General features: G+C 39.7%; 2 long non-coding RNA genes across 6 annotated transcripts; one reads left to right on the plus strand and one right to left on the minus strand.

The window, feature by feature from the left end:
* Positions 1 to 2,562: 2,562 nt before the first annotated feature.
* Positions 2,563 to 7,924, plus strand: LOC109202692 (uncharacterized). 4 transcript variants are annotated; one of them, XR_003214812.1, is made up of 8 exons: positions 2,564 to 2,797; positions 4,618 to 4,828; positions 4,927 to 5,040; positions 5,195 to 5,400; positions 6,317 to 6,478; positions 6,726 to 6,850; positions 6,956 to 7,057; positions 7,200 to 7,923. It is a non-coding gene; the product is annotated as an uncharacterized LOC109202692 (long non-coding RNA). The 4 variants fall into 4 exon arrangements; XR_003214813.1 differs by having other exon boundaries at positions 2,563 to 2,797; positions 4,927 to 5,400; positions 6,726 to 6,764; positions 7,200 to 7,924; XR_002062638.2 differs by having other exon boundaries at positions 2,563 to 2,797; positions 4,623 to 4,828; positions 4,927 to 5,400.
* Positions 7,925 to 9,603: 1,679 nt separating this feature from the next.
* Positions 9,604 to 12,159, minus strand: LOC112843440 (uncharacterized). 2 transcript variants are annotated; one of them, XR_003215773.1, is made up of 2 exons: positions 11,790 to 12,159; positions 9,604 to 11,297 (listed from the first exon to the last, which is right to left on the minus strand). It is a non-coding gene; the product is annotated as an uncharacterized LOC112843440 (long non-coding RNA). The 2 variants fall into 2 exon arrangements; XR_003215769.1 differs by having other exon boundaries at positions 9,604 to 11,300.
* Between the last annotated feature and the right edge of the window lie 9,025 nt (positions 12,160 to 21,184).

Raw genomic sequence — 21,184 nt, forward strand, 5'->3', positions numbered from 1 at the left:
CAATCAGAGAGGCTGTGTACTTTTTCCCGCCAAAACAGGTGCAGCCGTTTTTACACACTCAGCACAGAGAGAGACAGGATTTCTGCAGTGTATTTCTCATAGTGAGGATTCCTCTCAAACAAATGGCCATAATTTCCTAACCGTAGGGGCTAGAACGGTCATTCTTACACCGTTTTGTTCAGAAGAGATGGGGGAATCTTAAAGTGTTAACAATTTATCATTAAAATATGAATTATTAAAGATATTTGACTTGTAATGCACCATAACTGAGTAGAGGCGAAGCAAAAACTGCCTTGACCTGCCCTCAAACAACACTTTCTAACTCAAAATCTATTTGGAGTATCGATATAATTCTTTCACCGTAAGAGACAGCAGGCTTTGGTGAACAGTCATGGAAATTTTCAGGTCTTTGTGGAAATCTATCAAAAAGATATGACGAGAGAAAAAAGTGGTTCATTTCCAGAGTTTGAAAGCTGAAGAAATCTGAGCGAGGGACAAATTTCCTACCCTCAAACAAACGTAATTCATGGCCAAATGGTAATAGCTGAGAAAAAAAATCGTACACTGTGAGCGTCAGGAGTGTCTGAAGATATATTGGCACAAGCCTCATGTCTTAACGTCGCTTTGTTAGGGAGATATGACGATTCGAATATGCCTCTCATTACAGAAATCCAGCGGTGATTTTGAACAAACTCTCCATTGACTTTCTATGGAGAGTTTCCAGACTTTGTGTTGGTCTGAGGAGATTTGCCAAAATTCTATAAATCCCACAACAATGATAGTAACATTTTCTGAAAGCCAGCAAAAATACCTACGTTTTGATGTATAAATTGTGGAAGTGGAGTGAAGATTGAGTAAGTAGCAAGAAGTTGTTCGGACATGAAGAGAAGACTGCAAAACTTTCAGTGGCACACTGAAAGCCAAGTGCATAGCAACCATAACAACGCATGTATTTTGTGAAAAGTCACAAAAATGAAACTCAAAACTTAAAGAGGGATAAGATGAAAACGGTAACAGATATGAAAAAGCTGAATCATTCATGAATAGCCCAATAATTTGTGAACATTTTAAAATTTGAATGGTTGTTCTAGGCGAAAGTATGAGAAAGTAGATAAGTTTCAAAAACAAGCAAGTTTTAGCAGAATTGCTGAAGTTTCCCATTCATTTCAATGGGACAAATTAAAGGAAAAAAGCTTAATATTTTAAAAAGTATAATAGTTAAAAATACCAAAAGTCATAGCGCACATTAGCAGAAATAGCAGAATAGTTTAAAATTTGAATGGTGAAAATCGGCTGTAAATTGTGGAAGTAGAAAAGTGCCAAAAAAAGTGCAAAAATTGGCAACTAGAATAATAAAGTAGGATAATAATAAAGATAAAGAATAAAGAGAAACAGGAACTCAATAGTGTGGATGCCTAAAGCATCCACACAATAATAATAAAGAAGAAAGAGAAACAGGAAAACAATAGTGTGGATGCCTTAAAGCATCCACACAATAAAGAAGAAAGAGAAACAGGAAAACAATAGTGTGGATGCCTTAAAGCATCCACACAATTAAAATATGGGCTATTACAGTTGTATTGATGTATAGCAACTTGAAATGCTCCCAAAAATGGCACTACAGCATGTAAAAATATAATATAAGCTCTGGCGGATTTGGTTCTATGGTAGGTCTTAAAGGGTTAATCCCTGATTACACTCATATAGTATACAGTAGAGGAAAAAAACTACCAGATGTGTAAAGTAGTAGTAATACTGAAAAAAAGGACAAAAGCACACACACTCACAGCTGATTTTATGACACTTTTACAGCTAAAACTATATATAATTCTGGTTATCCTGCGTAACTTTATTGGGGATAAAGGGTTAAGGAACTGCAATTAATTTTTTTAGTTTAGCTTGTGTTTACTACTCCAAAAATTGATTCTGTTCATCTGGACATAGCGTTTTGTGGGAGAAACGTTTCGTCACTCATCAATGCATCAAGACTTGTGTTTACTACCATATTTTTTTTCTAACCCTCGTAAACATTAAGTAATATGTAAAGCATCCATTTATCCTCCATTCCTGGTCCATTATCTTAAGCTTAGGCTGCTGCCCCCGCGACCCAATCCTGTACTAAGTAGAGAGGCCCAGACTTCGCTCTCTCCAGGCACTTGGCCCAGCTACTCCGGGGGAATCCCAAGGCATTCTCAGGCCAGCCGAGAAACCAACACGTTCTCACTCCCAACTCGTCAAATGTGTGACGCATGGTCAGGCTCCCTCTGCTTCACTTATCGACGCGCAGGGTACCCCCCTCGCGTCGAGAATTGACGTGCAGGGTCCTCCTATTGAATACTATAGAGCTCCCTAATCGTTGTTTATTGACGACAAGAGATTTCCGCGGAAGAGCCTGTTGTTCGTATATTTATATATTTACGAAATCACATTGTAGTGACGTATACTGAACACAATATATTATATAATGTAAACAACTACCTGAGAAACAGCAGATACAGCAGATAAATTAATTATAGGCCATTACTTTTGTATCGTTTATTGCATTTATGGAGGGAGAGGTGTATGCTGGGTAATGGCACAGCTAGCGACCGGGTGACTTTATTCACCCGTTTCGGCTGTTATCAGTCCATACAATGGGCGTTATTAGCACAAATCAGTCCCAGAGATGTGGGCCATCCACCTGCTAGATTGTTCAGAAGGTTGTTCTCATCCATCCAGATGGAGGATCACTAACAGGAGCGTGGAAGACTCCAGAATCCACTCTGGCTGGAATCCGGTGGATACAGCAGTGTTACAGGTAAGACCATTTAAACTGACAGCATTTATAAAATGACTATTAAAAGTCAGCGAGTGTCAATAATGTTAATGTGGTTATGTTAGTAATACAGCGAGTGCTAATATAACAGCTTTAAGATGCATTTGTAGATATTATTACGTGTTTTACCGTCTTTATGGTGCTAGCTTAAAGTTACGGTGTAAACGTTAGCTTATATTGTAGTAAAGCTGTTACTGTTTAAACGATGTTGGCACAGAAATATTAGCTTCTGTCATGACTGATGAAGTTACTAGTTAATAAAGTTTCCAGTAAAGTGATTAATCGCAGCCACAGATTAACAGTAAATATCCCGATTAGCTTCAATGCATCTGTTATAAATATGTGCACGTTTCAGTGCTTCGTTTAAACTGTATGATACTTATACTGACCCAGGGTCAGTGTAAATACAATCCTAGCTGTGTGAACAAAGCCTGGCTCCTTTAATCCTGCATGACAAACCTCAGGATGCAGGTTATTATGACTCTTTCCTGCTGGCACACCTGTCACACCTGAGAGTCAGCTAGAAACTTACAGTGACGTGGACATCATGCAAAGACTGCCAGACTGTAATACTGTAAATGATCAGTGACTCAGGTTAACACTAAACTTTAAACAGTCCCTCTGTGTCTCTGTGTGTGCTGAGCATCAGCTGAAGCTGTTATTTGTATATATCAGTATTTTTTTAATTCAGGTGTGGGGAAAATATGTAAGACTGCAGTGAAGGGATGTACCAGATTAATCCCTGGCCAAAGGTATCGTACTTAAATCAGACTACTGATCCAGCCACATCAGCCTTTTGTGAGGTCTGTTTAAAGTAGATTTAAAATGAACTGCAGGTTCCTGAGAGGTGGACTGTGAGCACAGAAACACATGTTCATACATACAGCTGCAGCAAACTTACATTAATTTTAAATAGATTTGTTACTCTGATGTCTGTCTGTCTGTTAGTCCTCTGACAGACTGGTACCTGTCCAGGTGTGCTCTACCTATGACTACTGGGACAGGCTCTGGCCTAGAAATTTTCTGTTATTCTCATTTAAAGTATTTAAGTGCTTATGCATATGCTTAGTTGTGACACTGTTACTGTTCAGTGAAAGTTTCTAAAACTAGATGAACTTACTTCAGCGTCAGCAGTTTGAGAAAACAACTCCCTTTACAGGTGCTGATAAGGCCAAGGGCACAAAACAGCTTAACCATTGATCCGTCAGGTTTCATAGCGAGACACGTGAAGTGTGGTATGATCAGTTTGTAACTTCCTCCCTCTTCCTTGGAATGCATAAAGGAGTAGAAGCATGACTTCTGTGGCAGAGCTGACATGACTGAACTGTGATGTTTGATGTGTGTTGGCTCTCCTGTGCGCAGTAATAAATAGCTTGATCACAGCTCTTTCTGTGTTGCAGACTTTATTTAAAAAATTCCACGACACCCCCCCCCCCCTCCCACTGTGAACCTGAATTGAATATTCAGAAGAAAATGAATGGATAGACTGACATTTGTTTAAATACTTCTAGAAATCTGAGCTGTTGGTGTGGTAATAATATTAGAGCTGGCAATCTTTCCTACTGAATCTCTACTGTGAGTCATGTTACCTGAGATTAATTCTATGTTTACCTGACAGCCTGGACACATGTGCTGTGTGAAGGATGTAAATCAAATCAGATCTTAACTGCTTACATTTAAGGAGCCTGGTCATATTTCATTGTAATATGAACCAATGATTTTCTGATTGCTGATTCCAAGAGAGTCTTTGTGGAAATCCTGTTTGGCTTTTTGTCATTTTAATTCTCTTTTCCGTTTGCCAGAACAGTTCTCCACAGTCACTGTCCACATGGGTCAGTGGGACCAAGAAGCACTCTGCTAATGTGAGACTCTGATCAGCAACATCCAGCAACATCCAGCAAGACCCAGGCAGCGTTTTCTGTCTCCCAGCTGGAGTTTTTTGTTTGTCTGTGACTGAAGAGTCAGATTTTTGTTGAAGCTGGAGGAACAGCCTCCAGCCAACCACTTGCAGAGGTAAGTCAGTTTGTAGAGATCCCTCCCATCTTGACTTTTATGTGCTAGATTTCTTATCTGAAACAGTAATATTTCAGTGACTGCTGCTTATACCACAGGTTAATACACTCTACTGATCCCTGATGGGAGAATCATCACCTCTGCCAACAAAGAAGCCTGGTGGATGTTTGTTTGCAGTCTGATGATGGGACATCATGCTCTGCATCTTCAAAGTTTGTCTCTTGATTATTATTCATACACAGTAATGTGAAGCATGCTCATATCTAGTATAACTGGACCAACCTGGTGCTCTTCATTTATGGAGGCTGTTGAGTCTGAATGTTGGATGTTGTGTATCTCGTGTTCTCTGGGCTTTGTTGTCCTCAGTCTTTTTGCAGGATCAGAAAACAAAACCAGGAGGCCTGTAAATGTTTCTTCTCCAATTGGATGATGATAAGACTGTGACACGGGATGCCACCTTTAGTCTTGTGATGAAGCAAAGCTCAGGAAGAAGTGTGATTAAATGGTACCCACATGTGTGCTGCTGAGAAGGATGTACAGGGGCACCTGCAGCCAAATCCAAGCCTCCTCAGGTTAGTTGTAGTTGCAGAATGCTTTAGGACTGAGACAGCTGAGGCATCAAATGTTTGATTAAAGCGATGAAAAAGAGAAGTTTCTTCAACCCCCGGGCCTCGGACCGGTACCGGTCCGTGAGTCGTTTGGTACCGGGCCGCGAGAGTTGAGGCTCAGGTGTGAAATGTATGGTTTTCAGGGTTTTTATCAGTTTTCAGCGTTATTTTGTTATCGTTTTTATCGTTAACTCGGTTTTCCTGGGTCTTTTCACGTGTGTTATGAATAAATCTTCTTTTTTTCGGTACCGGCACTAGTTTTATTTTGTTGTATTTATCCGCGACAGCTTATTGCCGGTCCGTGAAAATATTGTCGGGCATAAACCGGTCCGTGGCGCAAAAAGGGTTGGGGACCGCTGCTTCAGAGTGTTGTTTACAGTTTTCTGTCATCATGATCTCCCCTGAAGTTTATCAAGCATTAAGTCCACAATACTGTAATGATGATTCTGACTTTGGTCATGGTTGCATAATATTTTAATAATATACAATTATTTTTTGTAATTCATATTTTTTAAGTTAATCAAAAATTTACTTTGTGAAGTTTGTATTTGAGAATGAAGAATGTGACAATATATTTTGGTTCAATATTTAATTCATTCAGATGCAATTGTTAAATGAAAAAAAAAGAAAAATATATTCTAATTTAGCAAACTAATTTATCAAATATATATATATTAGTTTTAATACATTAATTTCACACCTGTATTGACAATACTATATTGTATTCATACAGAATCAGTTTGGTATCATTGTCTGTCTGTTCACTGATTGCTGAAACTAAGAGCTACTTTGATCAGTTTAGATCTAAAGTATCCAAAGTTGAGCTCTAATGTTTCTTCACCCTTGTGTGTGTGATATCTGATTTCCTACATGCTGGCAGAGCAGAGCGGCCGTTTGTGCTCACAGATGGTGACGGTGTGGAGAGACGGTGGTGTTTCCTCAGAAGAACTAGCAGAGTCACAAAGGGCACGAGTCCTTCTCACCACCTTGACTTGCTGACTGATGCTCGTCTGCACTGCACAGAGGAAATCAACTGACCGAGGTTTGTCCAGTGCAGTGTTATGAAATGTATATTTGTTTTATGCTTACAGATATGTTTTTCTTGACAGAGGCTCTGCAGAGGTTAGACAAAGAAAATATGTGCTTTACATTTTACTGTGATTTACTGGGATATTTGTTGCCTGATGTTTAGCAGGAATGGAGAAATGGAATCAAAGGGAGATGTTTTTGATGTTTTTGTAATGATGTAAGTAAATCTTCAATATTATTTATTTGCTTGGTTATATTAGGAGTGTTTCTGAGTGAGGGAGAGAGGAGTCATCATCCAGGTAAAGTGACGTGGATCAGTGGACACACTTGTCTCCCCTTTAAAGGAGATACTCTTAGAGAGAGACGATCAGAGTCATCCTTAAATGTTAGTGCTTTCAAATACACAAACATTTTTAAAGGACAAAAACGAACATCCAACTTTGACTGTAACACAAAATAAATCTTTGCATGTGTGTTTTCAAACTTTCAGATGGGCAGGATATCAGTCTTGGACTGTCTAACCTGCCGGAGCAGCACTGAATAACCACCGCACATGAGCATGTTCCTGCAACATTCAGCAGCTTTGCTTTTGGTAAGTAGAGTTACCTAACTACAGTAACTCTAAACACATGCCATCCATTTCTAACGGCCTGGTTACTTCCTGTCAGTTATTTTAGAAACCATGTGGTCACCTGACCTAACACTGTTTCTTCTTCTTCCCCTTAATGTTGAAGTGTCAAATGTCAACCAGCTGGAGAGGAAACTACACCAGTGTACTGGGATGTTTCACCAACACGTGCCAGACGCTGTTCCTTCATGGTGACATCACCAGAGACAGCCCCGCCCACCCTCAGGACCTCGCCATTGATCATGATGATTATAATGATGACAGCGAGCGGAACTAAGACTGTAAAAATCCACGACCAGAATGTTTAGATGCTTTCTAATTATTAATGAATACTGAGAGCCTCTTTCTGTGTTTTGTCTGTTTTGGTTTTTTTTACCTCATTTGTTACTAACAAAGTTCAACAAACTCACACAGTTTACATTCTGTATGTTTCCATCTTTACCAGCCACAGTCTAACTGCAATTAAGAAAACAAACCGTAGAAATCGTTGCTTTTCTCTTTTGTAATTGATGATAATTCAGTGAATTTACTGCGCTGCTTCCTTTTGTTTCGTCTCACATTGCTTTAAGTTTTTCAGTGTTCAGTTATTTTTTACTGTTGTTTGAATTCTCTGTATGTTTGACCCTGTAGACTGTTTAATGGACTGCTTGTCTTCCTGTTTGTAACCGCCGCCTGTTTTTGACTAAAGATTTGGATTTCTGACTTTAACACAGCCTCTGCGTGTCCTCCCTTTGTGTCCTCTTCCTCTGTGAATGTGTTGCATGTGTCACAGATTCATTTATTAACAGCTTTCCCACAGTGAGTTGCATCAGCATTCATTCACAGCACATTGCAGAAGGATTCAGATCAATACAGTGATCTTATAGTCAGAATTATCCTGACAGACTGCCACTGTAAATTATCTTTCATCAGGTACATTTTAAAGTTCAGTATTTCAAAGCAGGCGTTATGAAGAATCATATTGGCATTAGGACTGTAACAATATGTACTTACAAAGTCAAAGTTTTTTAATTATGCTAGAATATTGGAAGACAATCAACTTTTAGTGTTTTCTGCATATTAATTATACTGAAATAGAGATGGTGACCATAACTGTACAGAAGCACTAAACAACTGACAATCTAACAAACATTACTGGCCTGAGCCATCATGCACAGTGAGTCTGATCCTGTGCTGTGAGAGTCTGACAAGCATGTTTCTGGTCAGTTTGGAAGAAATAACATCACAATGTTGATCTTTTTTTAATATTCCTTTTACAACATAAACTGTGACCAAAGCTACTTATGTTCACAGCATGTAATAATAGTGACAGTCCAGGACATTGTGGTCTGTTGAGCTAGGGTTAGGGTTAGCAATTCAGACATATGTAATCAATCTCTTGCTGGATATAACAAACACCTAGGAATTTGTATTATAATTCATGAAATATTCAAATTCAATATCAGTCATTTTATATTATAACCATGTATCCACCCAGGCTCATGGTGGGGCAGGGCTCTGTCCTGGGATGCTTGAGTGAAAGGTAATGTACACCCTGACCAGGTATCCAGTCTGTCACAGTTGTTTTCAATATTTGGTTCAAAAATATGAATGAAAACAAAAATCCAACTAGGATTCTTGCATATGATGGATGAAGTCTGTCTTTGACTGTATTGTCCAGCTGATCCATCAAACCCCCAGCAGGTGAACCTTATTCATGACATAACACAGTAACAATGTAAAAAATTAAACAGCAACAGTCTAAATGTAAAGTGCATTCTAAACTCCTCTTCAATAAATTATATGGATGTGCAGTGAGTCATTCAGGACTGTAAAACGTGAACTACAGAACCCAGAGTCTTCACCATTAAATCTCTGGTTGCTTCATTTTTCTATCCTATCTCAGATACTTTAAAGGTTTTAGTAAAGTTGCATTCTCATGGTGAGGCAAAGTGTTTTATGTGTGTGTGCGTGCGTGTCATGAACGGCTGTAAAAGCCCTTTAATTAAAGAACAAAGCGGGGTTTGAGTTCGAGTTACGGCAGACTGTCGCTACTTCTAAATGGAACGCAGCCTTCCTACGGCGGACAGCTAATAACAGGAATCGGACACGCGGTCCACCCTAGTCCACAGCAACCACCATAGCAACCGCCTAGCATGTCTTTAAAAACATATTCTGTCTTCATAACTATCAAAAACGTGAAATGATTTGCAAAGCGTTAAAGTGTTGCAGAGAGCTATGGCGGTATCTTTGGAAGCTGTTTACATAGCTAATAATATACGATGTAACCATGGAGACAGTCAGTCACGTGAGCTAGCGGTGCACATTTACTACAGTGAATAAGGTGATTGCGTGCACAGCGTCCACACGCTGCAGAGGGTAAAGACATTACTTCAATATTGTTTTATATTTATATATATTTGCCTTCTGCTGACCATCACCTCAGGTTCACCATTACAGTTTCAGCATACAAATGCACACTGTCTAAATGTGAACACGTTCAAAAAAATCATGTCTCAGAAGCACAGCTGTTCATGTTTGTCATTATAGTTTTATTTGTAAGAAAATTGTGAACTTCATATTGTGTATCAAGTCAAATAACATTTGACAAGTCTGAGTCATTCCTTTGTCCTGTGAGAGCTGGAATAAATATATATCCTGACAGTTACAGTTGAAACAGTAGAGACAGGTAGAAATGGGATCAGATTAATCTTTGCTTAGTCAGATACCTCCTGTGTTCAGTCCATCATATTAAAAAACAAACAACAGCACGATCCGTGTGATTTTGCATCCATTTCCAAATCGTAGTCAAGCAGCCCAGTCTCATACATAGGTAACAGAAATGTCTCTAATGTAGATGTGCACAGTCTAGTGTAAGCATTAAAAGACCATAAAGGAAACACTAACATTTATGTGAAACTAATTGTAATAAAAAATGAGCAGGTGCTTTACAGATTTAAAAAGAAAGAATCTGAAAACAACATTCTTTTGGTCTAAGTGGTCAAAGTAGAAAACAGAACTGATGTTCAAGAACAAACCGTAGCTGCACTAATATTACACATCTCCATTGTTGTGGTGAACAATGTTGCTTTTAAAACCACATGCAGTGTGTGACCATGACTGTCCACTGAGACCATGAACGCCACTTCGCTGAAGCATTCTTCTTCTTCTTCTTGCCATCAGAATGGAAGCAGACAGAGCACGAGCTGCTTTGATCTACTGAAAGGAAAAAGCAGAACATCTGAGCTGAAACCATTAAGATAGAAACAATCGTTCAATGCAGTCTCTCAGGTAGCTTAGCCTGTTACAACTGTTGATACAAGCTAAATATAGTTAAAACAGTGTCAGGGAACTCCAGTGTGGGAACTAGTGGCTTTAGGTTTGTAGTCATTTAACTTTCATCCATCCATCCATTTAATTCAGGAGGAAGAAATGTCAGGTTGGTGCAGGCTGGCATTTGGTCCCATGCTGTCTTTAACTAAATGATTAGGTTCACTTTATGTCTGGGCTGTATGTGGGGTTATATCATGTTATTTGGGCAGGAGTACCTGTCCCCTGTTAGGCTTAGAAAGTTTCTCCATAAGCAGAGCTTCTAACTCTTATAGCTTTTAGCACATCTGTAGCTGTGCAGGCTGACAGGTTTTTAGTGGCTCTTTTTATCCCACACTGGTTGTGAGTGTGTAAATAGCCCCACTAGTTCTTTTGGGTTGCAGTTTACTTGGGAGGAAGGGGTGGGTCTGCCAGGACTAGATGAATAACAATTATCTGGGATACATAAATTTCATAATGCATGCATATATCTCTATCAATTAAACCTGGTCTGAGTGCTGCCATTTTTTACATTCAGTTATTTCTCTTAGAAATGTTGGATCTAAATAATGAATGTGTTACAGTTAAACTGAACTGGTCAGTGTAAATGGCTCATTGGGACACAGAAACCTTTAAATTAAATACCATCACCTGATATCGAGTGTCAAACAATATCAAAGCTGTAAAAGCTGTTTACAGTCAGAATGTATAAAAACTATGATTGTAAATAAATTCAAACAAGTGAGCTTTTCTCTTTGTGCTGAATATCAACACTGTGACTTCTAAGACTGTAAGCTTCACATCAGCACAGTTGTAGAAGCCGTCACTCCAAATGTCTTTTGATAACAAGAAAAAAATACCTTTTCAGTCCACGGCCTGAAGTTCTTCTCCAAACATCTTCTGCCATCGGCTTTGTCTGCTGGTTTGAAGACAATAAACCACAAAAAGATGATTTAGTCACTTTGTCTGCATCATGCAGCTCGAATGTGTCGTGCAACGATGTTGAATAGCCGCTGTTATCCCTCTGCTGTGTCTGTGGGATTGTACTGTACAGCATCTCATTGATATGTGAGGAATGCTCACATATCAAGCGCTTTGGGTGCCTTGAACAGCCCTATATAAATCCAATCCATTAATGCTAATGTAACACGATAACAGACGTCTGGTCTTACATCATTAAAATATAAAGGGCAGGAGATATTTAGATATTTTTATATTTATTACATTTTATAGCTGACAGATATTACTAAAGAGATAGAATTTACTAAATGGTTGAAAACATGAAAAATATGTCCATAATCACAAACGACCATGAGAGCCAGTAGAATTAATTCAACTGGACACTCAAAAGACGTCCTTAAATGTCCTTTAGGTGGCAGAACAAATGAACAAACAGTTAATCGCTTACTTGAGGTGAAATCTGCTCAGCTACTTTGAAAACAGCTTCTAACTGGTTCCTCCTTTAACAGGACGACTGCTCAGGGGTAAGGCCATCATGCAGTCCAGCAACCTTTATGGTTCTGCTTTGATTCACCAGGAACTATTAGGGAAACCTTTCAGCGCCTCCTGTGAAAGACACAGGCATAAACACAAACATTTATTAACATGTTCCACAGTCTTCCAGTTTGATTTTCTCATCCTGTGGACAACAACGTACAGAGATGCAGGTTTATGTTAACTTTTGTAAGGTTTCTTTACTGAACACATTCAGCTGCAGCTCCACTGTGATCCTGAACTGGATAAGCACTTAAGAAAATGTGTCAATAAATGGACAAACATCAGCTTACTATATTTATCCAAACAGACTGGACCAATAATGCTTCACTGAGTTAGAGACTTTAACAGTCTCTTCTATGTAAGAATGTCTCGTGATAGACCTGCAAACTTGACAACAAAGGTTTTTCAGACTACATGTAGCTGTCCTCTATGTCAGCTAACACATTTACATTCATGTCACACTTATTTCTGCTTTCCCATTTTTATCATTATTACTTACATTTTGATTGGATACCTTGAGTTTGTAAATGATCAGATTACATAGTTGGAATACAATTCAATACAATTCATGTATCCAATTCAAGGTCGTGGGAGGATGAAGCCTATCCCAGCTGATACAGGACAAAGACAGGCTGCCAGTTATCGCAGGGCTAAGATTGTCTTAGCCCTGCGATAACTGGCAGCCTGCGATAACTGGCAGTTTAAACGAAGCACTGAAACGTGCACATATTTATAACAGATGCATTGAAGCTAATCGAGATATTTACTGTTAATCTGTGGCTGCGATTAATCACTTTACTGGAAACTTTATTAACTAGTAACTTCATCAGTCATGACAGAAGCTAATATTTCTGTCCCAACATCGTTTAAACAGTAACAACTTTACTACAATATAAGCTAATGTTTACACCGTAACTTTAAGCTAGCACCATAAAGACGGTAAAACACGTAATAATATCTACAAATGCATCTTAAAGCTGTTATATTAGCACTCGGTGTATTACTAACATAACCACATTAACATTATTGACACTCGCTGACTTTTAATAGTCATTTTATAAATGCTGTCAGTTTAAATGGTCTTACCTGTAACACTGCTGTATCCACCGGATTCCAGCCAGAGTGGATTCTGGAGTCTTCCACGCTCCTGTTAGTGATCCTCCATCTGGATGGATGAGAACAACCTTCTGAACAATCTAGCAGGTGGAGATGGCCCATATCTATGGGACTGATTTCTGCTAATAACCCCCATTGTATGGACTGATAACAGCCGAAACGGGTGAATAAAGTCACCGTGTCGCTAGCTGTGCCATTACCCAGCATACACCTCTCCCTCCATAAATGCAATAAACGATACAAAAGTAATGGCCTATAATTAATTTATCTGCTGTATCTGCTGTTTCTCAGGTAGTTGTTTACATTATATAATATATTGTGTTCAGTACACGTCACTACAATGTGATTTTGGAAATGTATAAATATACGAACAACAGGCTCTTCCGCGGAAATCTCTTGTCGTCAATAAACAACGATTAGGGAGCAGCATAGTATTCAATAGGAGGACCCTGCACGTCAATTCTCGACGCGAGGGGGGTACCCTGCGCGTCGATAAGTGAAGCAGAGGGAGCCTGACCATGCGTCACACATTTGACGAGTTGGGAGTGAGAACGTGTTGGTTTTTTCAATGTGGAAGCTGTGGGGTGAACAACGATCTTTGATCTATGAGGTGATTTCCTCTTCACATAAATTTTTTGTAATGATTTTACTCCAGTTTGATTCTGGCAATCCACATTATTGCATTCTTTTTTCTGCCTTGTTACCCTATTATTACCACTTCATTACCAAGCTGCAAACAAAAGTGCTACTGCTACTGATCTTTTGTTTTTTTAGTCTATACAAAGATGACAAATGTCAAAGTTTGTGGCTGGCAGATAAATTCTTTCTACATCTGGAAAGTCAACAAGTCATATTTCATAGAGGAAGTAGAAATAAATGGCTTAGCTCTTCCCTTTTTCTTGTTTAATGGCCTCACTGAGCCATGGCTTGCTTGACCTGTCTGTACATGTCAGCTGCCTAAACTGCACCACAAGCAAATCAAGATCAATAAGACTCCTTCACCTCTAGTGTTTACCAGTTGGTTCAACTTTCCCCCTAGAAAGGTGAGGTCTAATGTTTCCAAAGCCAGTATATGCAATTGAAGACTGGACCGATGAGCCCCTCAACTTTGACTACCACCCAGTCACCAAACTCCACCTATGTTCTCATTATCGTAGGGGTCTTTTGACTCACTATTAGTATGGCGTCTTACCCAGGAACAATTAGATTACTGAGAGAATTCTCAGGAAGTTAGGTGATAACTTTCCTAAAGGAAATGTCTTTTATGCCTTTTGTCTTTGACCACATGTGTTACAAGATGAATGTTTTAGCATCTCTCTCCTTTGCAGAACAATCTGTTTTTTTCCCTTAACCCTTTAACCCTTTTTTACCATCAGGGCCTTATGAGCCTATACTGGTGTTATTAAAAGTTATGTTTGACTTTATGACTTTCTGTGTCGTTTCTGGGATACTTAGGACTCATATTGCACTGCTGGAAATAGTTTATTTTGATGCATATGCTGGTTTTTTTGCAAATTTGCATTATAATATTCATTTTCGTTTTTCCTGCAGTATATAAAAATGGGTGTATTTCAAAAATAAAACTATGAAGACATTTAAAATAAATTTCCTGTGGTGGGAAACTATTTTGTGCAACTTTTTTGTTTTTACAGTTTTGAGGGATAAGCCTCTTAAATTTCTCTAACTAGAAATATATGTTAAAAAAACAAAAACGATTTTCAATTTTTTTGTAGTTTATTGCACTTTTTGGCAATTTATGTAATTACTATGCACCTAATGCATACATATTATTAAAATTGGGGCTATAATGGTTGTATTGATGTATAACAACTTGAAATGCTCCCAAAAATGGCTCCACAGCATGTAAAAATATAATATAAGCTCTGGCGGACTTGGTTCTATGGTAGGTCTTAAAGGGTTAATAATAAAAATTTTAAGAGAAATATGCATCTGTGATAGAGCTCTGGTGTTTAGGTGTGCATAAGCAATTATATTTCTTTCAGTGTTAAGATGTTTGCAATAAAAACATAACAAAAGCTTGACTTCTATTACAACAGCTCAGACTACACAATGACAAGCAAAGACAAGGAGAGGGCAAGAAAAAAAATCAGGAAGATACAACTGAACATAAAACAAGGCTTACTGACACAGGGGAGCACAGAAGGACTAGACAGTAACATAGAAAATCAAAAGGAAAATGCAGATAAGACTGGGAGACATAGGAACACCACACTGAACTAACTCAAAGCAAATATCATTGTGAACAATAATTGAAACTAACAGGCCCTGGATCCTGCCAAATATTGAGCTTATAAAATAAACTCAATTTATAGGTTCCTATACAAACCTACACATCTACACATATACACCTAGAAATCTAAACACAAGTTTATCCCAAAACACAAGTTAAAACAAAACTTGAAGGAATGCAGGAACTCAACCCTGAGGATAACCTAAAATGCAGGATGTCAATAAACAAGCAAAATAAAACCAGGCTACAGAAAAGGAAGTAATATATAAAGAAGCTTTCAACTTCATTAACCAAAGAGATGTGGAAAAAAACCTACACATAAAACTCAGAAGAACTCTAACCAAATTACCATGGTAGTATTTCAGTCTTCCCAAAGATAGCTTGTCCTGTAGTGTGATGTTTTTTGTTTTCCCCTAAATATGAAAAATAAATTATGAATTACATATGAAATTGATTGATATACCTTTATTAGTCCCACAAGGGGAAATTTCATGTTAAGGCTGCTGACCTATTGCGCGCAATGGCGGCGCCATCTTACCCTCCGACCATACATACATTACACACACATCACATGGGGAAGACAGGTCAGAGGGGTATAACATGGAAAAGCACCACATGAGGAAAGATAAGGAGAATTAAATACTCCCCCCAGACTGAGCTCCAACAGGGAGATCAGTTTGAGAACAGAAAAAAACACCTCTGCACATAGCACATGAAAAAAAAAACCTCTTAATACACCAAAGAAACACATGACAAGCAACAGGGGTGGGTAAAGGGTGAGAGACATCCAATGTAGACAGTACATCCGGGCCTGCAGCCTATGCACTGGTCTCCATGATCCACCGTCAGCATCGGAAGGGAATAAGCGTCGAAGGCGTTTGGAGGGGGAGGAGGGATGAGTGTATATCTGCATGTGTATATATGTCTGTGTGTGTGTGTGTGTGTGTGTGCATGTGTGTGTGTGTGTCCAGAGTTCAGCTGAGACAGTGTCCTTCGCCCTGCCAGGCTAAGTAAACAGTCCTCCAGCCAACCCAGGTGGCCTTGCATAGAATGGGAAGAACAGTCTAAACACAGTCCGTAATCAGGGTGTTGTTGTTCAGCTCCAGCCTTGAGACCGCAGCTGGCGCCGAAGGGGTCTCCGCATGAAGTGATGGTGGTTTTTACTTTAGTGCGAACAACTCATATGAATTTCAAAGCTGTTCTAACAGTCTGACACTGGTCTCTCAATCTCCCGTTGGAGAGCCGTGAGCTTTCTATGATGTTATCCAAACTTACGTTCCGTGATGTTGTCATTCTTGTGGTCAATGAGCAGGTTCTGAGAACTCACGACCGCAGTGAGCTTCCCAAGATGTGATCAATTTGCGCCCAGAGGTCTGAGCGAGCCCCTCCAGATGTAATCAGTTTTCACTCAGAGGTCTTGTTCTGAGTATTCATTACAGCCATGCGGTTCTCCAAGATCTTATCCGTGCTGCACTCAATGACCCATTTTGAGAAACTCACGCCTCGTCCCATCGTTTCAATCCCAGCGGGCAGCCTTGTGGGGGTTTGAACAGCCGGTTCCACTTTCTTAATTCTTCGATAAGCCAGGGCCAAGCCAGCTCCGATCAGCAAGAACCCTGTTATCATGGTTCCGAATAGGTAGATATCTTCAGCACTCAGGCTTACCCGAGCCCAGACTTCTCGTTGAGAAAGGGGTGTCAATTGTATTCAGAGACCAGTTGATCAAATTCATAATTCCTCTTTTAGGTTTTAGAGAACAGACTGTGAGAGAGTGTTCCAGGGAAAAGTAATACAAAAACACGAGACTAGACAAGGACACAAGAGGCTAAGCAGGGAAGCTAAGGGAGAGGAGAGGAGGAGGAAAAAAAAGTGTGACTGCCTTCGCTGAGAGCAAGAGAAGAGATATCAAAGATTTTGTGTTTTTAATGTGTTTGTGGAGTAGTCAATACGCAAAATTAAGTGGACAGTCAAAGGGAGAAGAAGTCAGGATGAAGCAATTATTTGGGGTTTGTCTGTGAAATAAAAAAAGTGCAAAGAAAGTCTGAATCACATGACCTACATGTCAGTTTTTTATGCTGGTTCCTGGTTTTGGAACTTCAATGAACTCATATGTAAGTACTGGTTCTAGTGCTGTTCAGCACTTTTTCATTGAAAGGCTGAATCCACTGGCTGGTGCTGTAAAGAAAGAAGATATATTCTGCTAAAGATCTGCTATAAAGTCTATCTTCTATTCATTTTTTATAAGAGTCACTTCAGGTTGCTGTTTTTCACAGAGATAATGAACACCATGAAGCTGCTGGGTCCTGTTGATGGAATATTGCAGTATAATGTACATAATTTCTATATGTGTGTAATTATTGCATAGAAATAAAAGTACATTGTATATCTTGTGTGTAAATATAATAAATGGAAATTTAATGATTAAAGTCCATATGTTCCCTATGTTATTGGGGTAAGCATAGTGGTTGGACTAGATATGGCAACAGATACTTCCATTATTTTCCCTGTTGCTGGACTTGACCTCAGGCTCTGGTAACACTGATTTGGATTCACCATTTACTATTGCTCTGTTTATGTTATTTTTTTTTCTATACTTTAGATTTTCTGCTGTCTGTTGATCTCCACTATAGAAATACTGAGTCCATCAATGCAAACCTGGCATCTGTACACAACCTCGGAGTGTACCAGGCAATTCAGAGGGTCATGTATCTTGCCACTCGTAATTATGTACCTACGGGTTCCGTTGTTCCTGGGGATGGCAACATAGTAAGAGAGCTCTCGACCGAAATTTATTAAATCCGCCCCAAGTAAATTAATACACTATCTAAGTGCACATAAAGAGGAAAAAGGGGCCTAAATGACGTCCAGAAAGAACAAAAGAGCTAAGAAGTTAACGTTCGAGAACGTGAAAGATGACAACGTGCAGCTAACAGAAGGGGCTAACGTTAGCCCCTATGGGGCTAGCCGAAGCCACTCTGCCACTCCTAGCCGCGAGGGTTCTGGGACAGAAGATGAGGATGACCCAGCAAGTTTGACGCTGATACTGAAAGAACTGAGAGGCGTTGGGAAAGAGGTGAAAGAATTTCGAAAAGACACGAAAGCGCAACTGCTGGAAATAAGGGGTGAGTTGGATAAAGCCAATGCGCGACTTAACGATGTGGAAACCAGGGTTGCTGAACACGAAGATAAGCTCCAGAACACAGACGAGATTTTGTCTGAGATACTAACAATGCAGGAAAAGTTTCAAACAAAACTAACATCACTGGAGGCTTACTCGAGGAGGGAGTTGCTCAGACTGTACGGGGTGCTGGAGGGAGCAGAATCAGGAGCTCCATCTATGGCCCACTTTGTGGAGAAGCTACTCCGGTAGAATCTCGCCATCCCACCATCAACACCGTTACAAATTCAGAGAGCATTATCGTCACTCCCTCCGGACGGCTCCCAACCCAGATCGATCCTGGTAAAATTCCTGTGCTTCACGGTTAAAGAAGAAGTGCTGAGGCTCGCTTGGCAAAAGAAAGGTTTTATGCTGAATTCCAGCAAGATCAACCTCGACCACGATTTCCCTCCTGAGATCATGGCTTTGAGGAAGGAGTATGCAGAGGCACGAAAGGTCCTAAAAGAGAAGAATCTACGGTTTAGGACACTCTACCTTTAAGGTTTTTTTTCGAAGAAACGAAAACCTACAACACGGTGGAGGAGGCAACGGCTGACCTGGCGAGTCGGGGCCTGCTGGTAAAGGTGATTACACCACCGGCAACCCCCAGAGAAAAACTACAAAGATGCCCGCTGTGGCGGGGAGTTGGTGGTCGGCGTCCGCGTCAGATCCGAGGAGCTGCGGGATATAGAGAGAAGCTGCAAGTATACAGACGTGAAGAGAACTAATTTAATGTTATGTATTTGCTATAGACAACATGGTGAGTTATGGTTATTGTCGAGCTAAAATGGGTGGGGCTTCTCGTGCTGTGAGTGCCGTCGCAGTGGAAGGCCCCCTAACTCAGGGAGTAATAAGGGGTTTCCCTTCAAGTTGTGAGGGTGTCAGTGGAAGTGTTCCACTGTCAGAAGCCAGCTTAGGGGCTTTCAAGCTCCAGTTATGTTCAAATTTTTTCAGTTCATTCCTAACTTTTTTCACTTGTTACTGTTTTAAGAGGGGGTTGCCTGCTGCTATTGAGTTTATGCGCTGTGGTAACTTAATATATCTTTATGGGAAGTAAGTCAGTGAAAGTAATCTCTTTTAATGTTAACGGGGTTCTGAACGTGATTAAGATGAATAAGATACTGTCCAAACTAAGGAAGGAGAAGGCCCAGATTGCATTACTTCAGGAGACACACATGAACCAAGTAGATCACTTGAGATTGAAAAGAAAGGGTTTTAAATATGTATTCTCCTTTTCCGTTAAGTCCAAACACAAGAGGGGTGTGGCTACACTTATTTCTGGTACTCTTAACTATGAACATATCTCAGAACTCTGTGACGAGGAAAGCAGATTTGTGAGAATAACAGGAAGGATAGCGGGGTCTGAAATCACAATTTTAAATGTTTATGCTCCCCCTGGGAGCGATTGGCTATTCTATAGGAATATGTTTGATTTAATGGTGGATTCTCAGGGGATAGTTGTCTGTGGGGGGGATTTTAACTTTAGACTTGACCCTAAACTAGACTCCTCCTCCCCGACCAACCAGGTAACAGCACTTACTAGAAAAGTCAATTCCTATATGGAAGAGATGGGGATAATAGATGTATGGAGGGATCGCTATGCATCTACCAGAGATTTCACTCATTACTCTGGTTCATTTAAAGTGTATGCAAGGCTGGACTATTTTTTCATGTTTAAAGTTGATAGGTTTAGGGTCAGGGACTGTGACATATTAACAAGAGATCTATCCGATCACAGTCCTATCTCTCTATTTTTGCAGGTGGCTAGGAAAAAACGTACCACACTGTGGAAATTTAACTTGCACCTGCTTAATGATCCTGCCATAGTTTCCAAATTAAAGGTAGACATTAAAGAATTTCTAGAAGTTAATGACACAGGGGATGTATCTCCAACTATTCTTTGGGACACGCTCAAAGTGGTAATGAGAGGTAAACTAATTTCTATCGCCTCCCACTTAAAGAGAATTAAAGGGCAAAAATTAGCAGATCTACAGGCAAATTTAAAGTTGAAAGAACAGGAAGACATAAACACCGTAAATCCTACTGTAAAGCAGGATATCAGAAAAATACAGGGTGAAATTAATGATATTTAAACCCAGGAGGCCCAAAATAACTTAATTTTTTTGAGGCAGAAATACTATGAGACAGGAGGGAAATCTGCAAAATATCTGGCACATAAATTACGCAAACAACTAGAGGAAAGTACGATATACCAAATCAAGGACCCCAAGACTAATATTCTGGAAACAAAATTAGAAGACATTCAGAAATGCTTTGAGACCTTCTTTAGGGAACTGTACTCACAGCCTAATGCTACGGAGGAGAATTGTATTGATGCCTTTCTTAGCTCTCTAGAATTACCTTCACTCCTCGTCTCTCAAAATGAGTTTCTAATACATCCCATTTTAGTGGAAGAAATTAATGCAGCTCTCTCCAGATTAAAACCAGGTAAGGCAGTTGGGCTGGACGGGTTCAGTTCTCAGTGGTATCGCACCCTGAGGGCAGATCTATTCCCCCATTGCTGAAGTCATTTAACTATATCCTACAGGAGGGAGAAATCCCACCCTCCTGGAGGGAGGCAACTATTTCAATTATCTCAAAAGAGGGGAAAGATAAACGAGAATGTGGAAACTATCGACCAATCAGTGTCCTTAACTTGGATTACAAATTATTTACTTCTATTCTTGCTCGTAGACTGGAGAAGTTGCTACCTGACCTCATCAATTTAGATCAGACTGGTTTCATTCATTATAGACAAACAACTGACAATATTAGGAGAATA

The sequence above is a fragment of the Oreochromis niloticus genome, linkage group LG3 (assembly GCF_001858045.2).
Source record: "Oreochromis niloticus isolate F11D_XX linkage group LG3, O_niloticus_UMD_NMBU, whole genome shotgun sequence".
In the NCBI taxonomy this organism is placed as follows: domain Eukaryota; kingdom Metazoa; phylum Chordata; class Actinopteri; order Cichliformes; family Cichlidae; genus Oreochromis; species Oreochromis niloticus.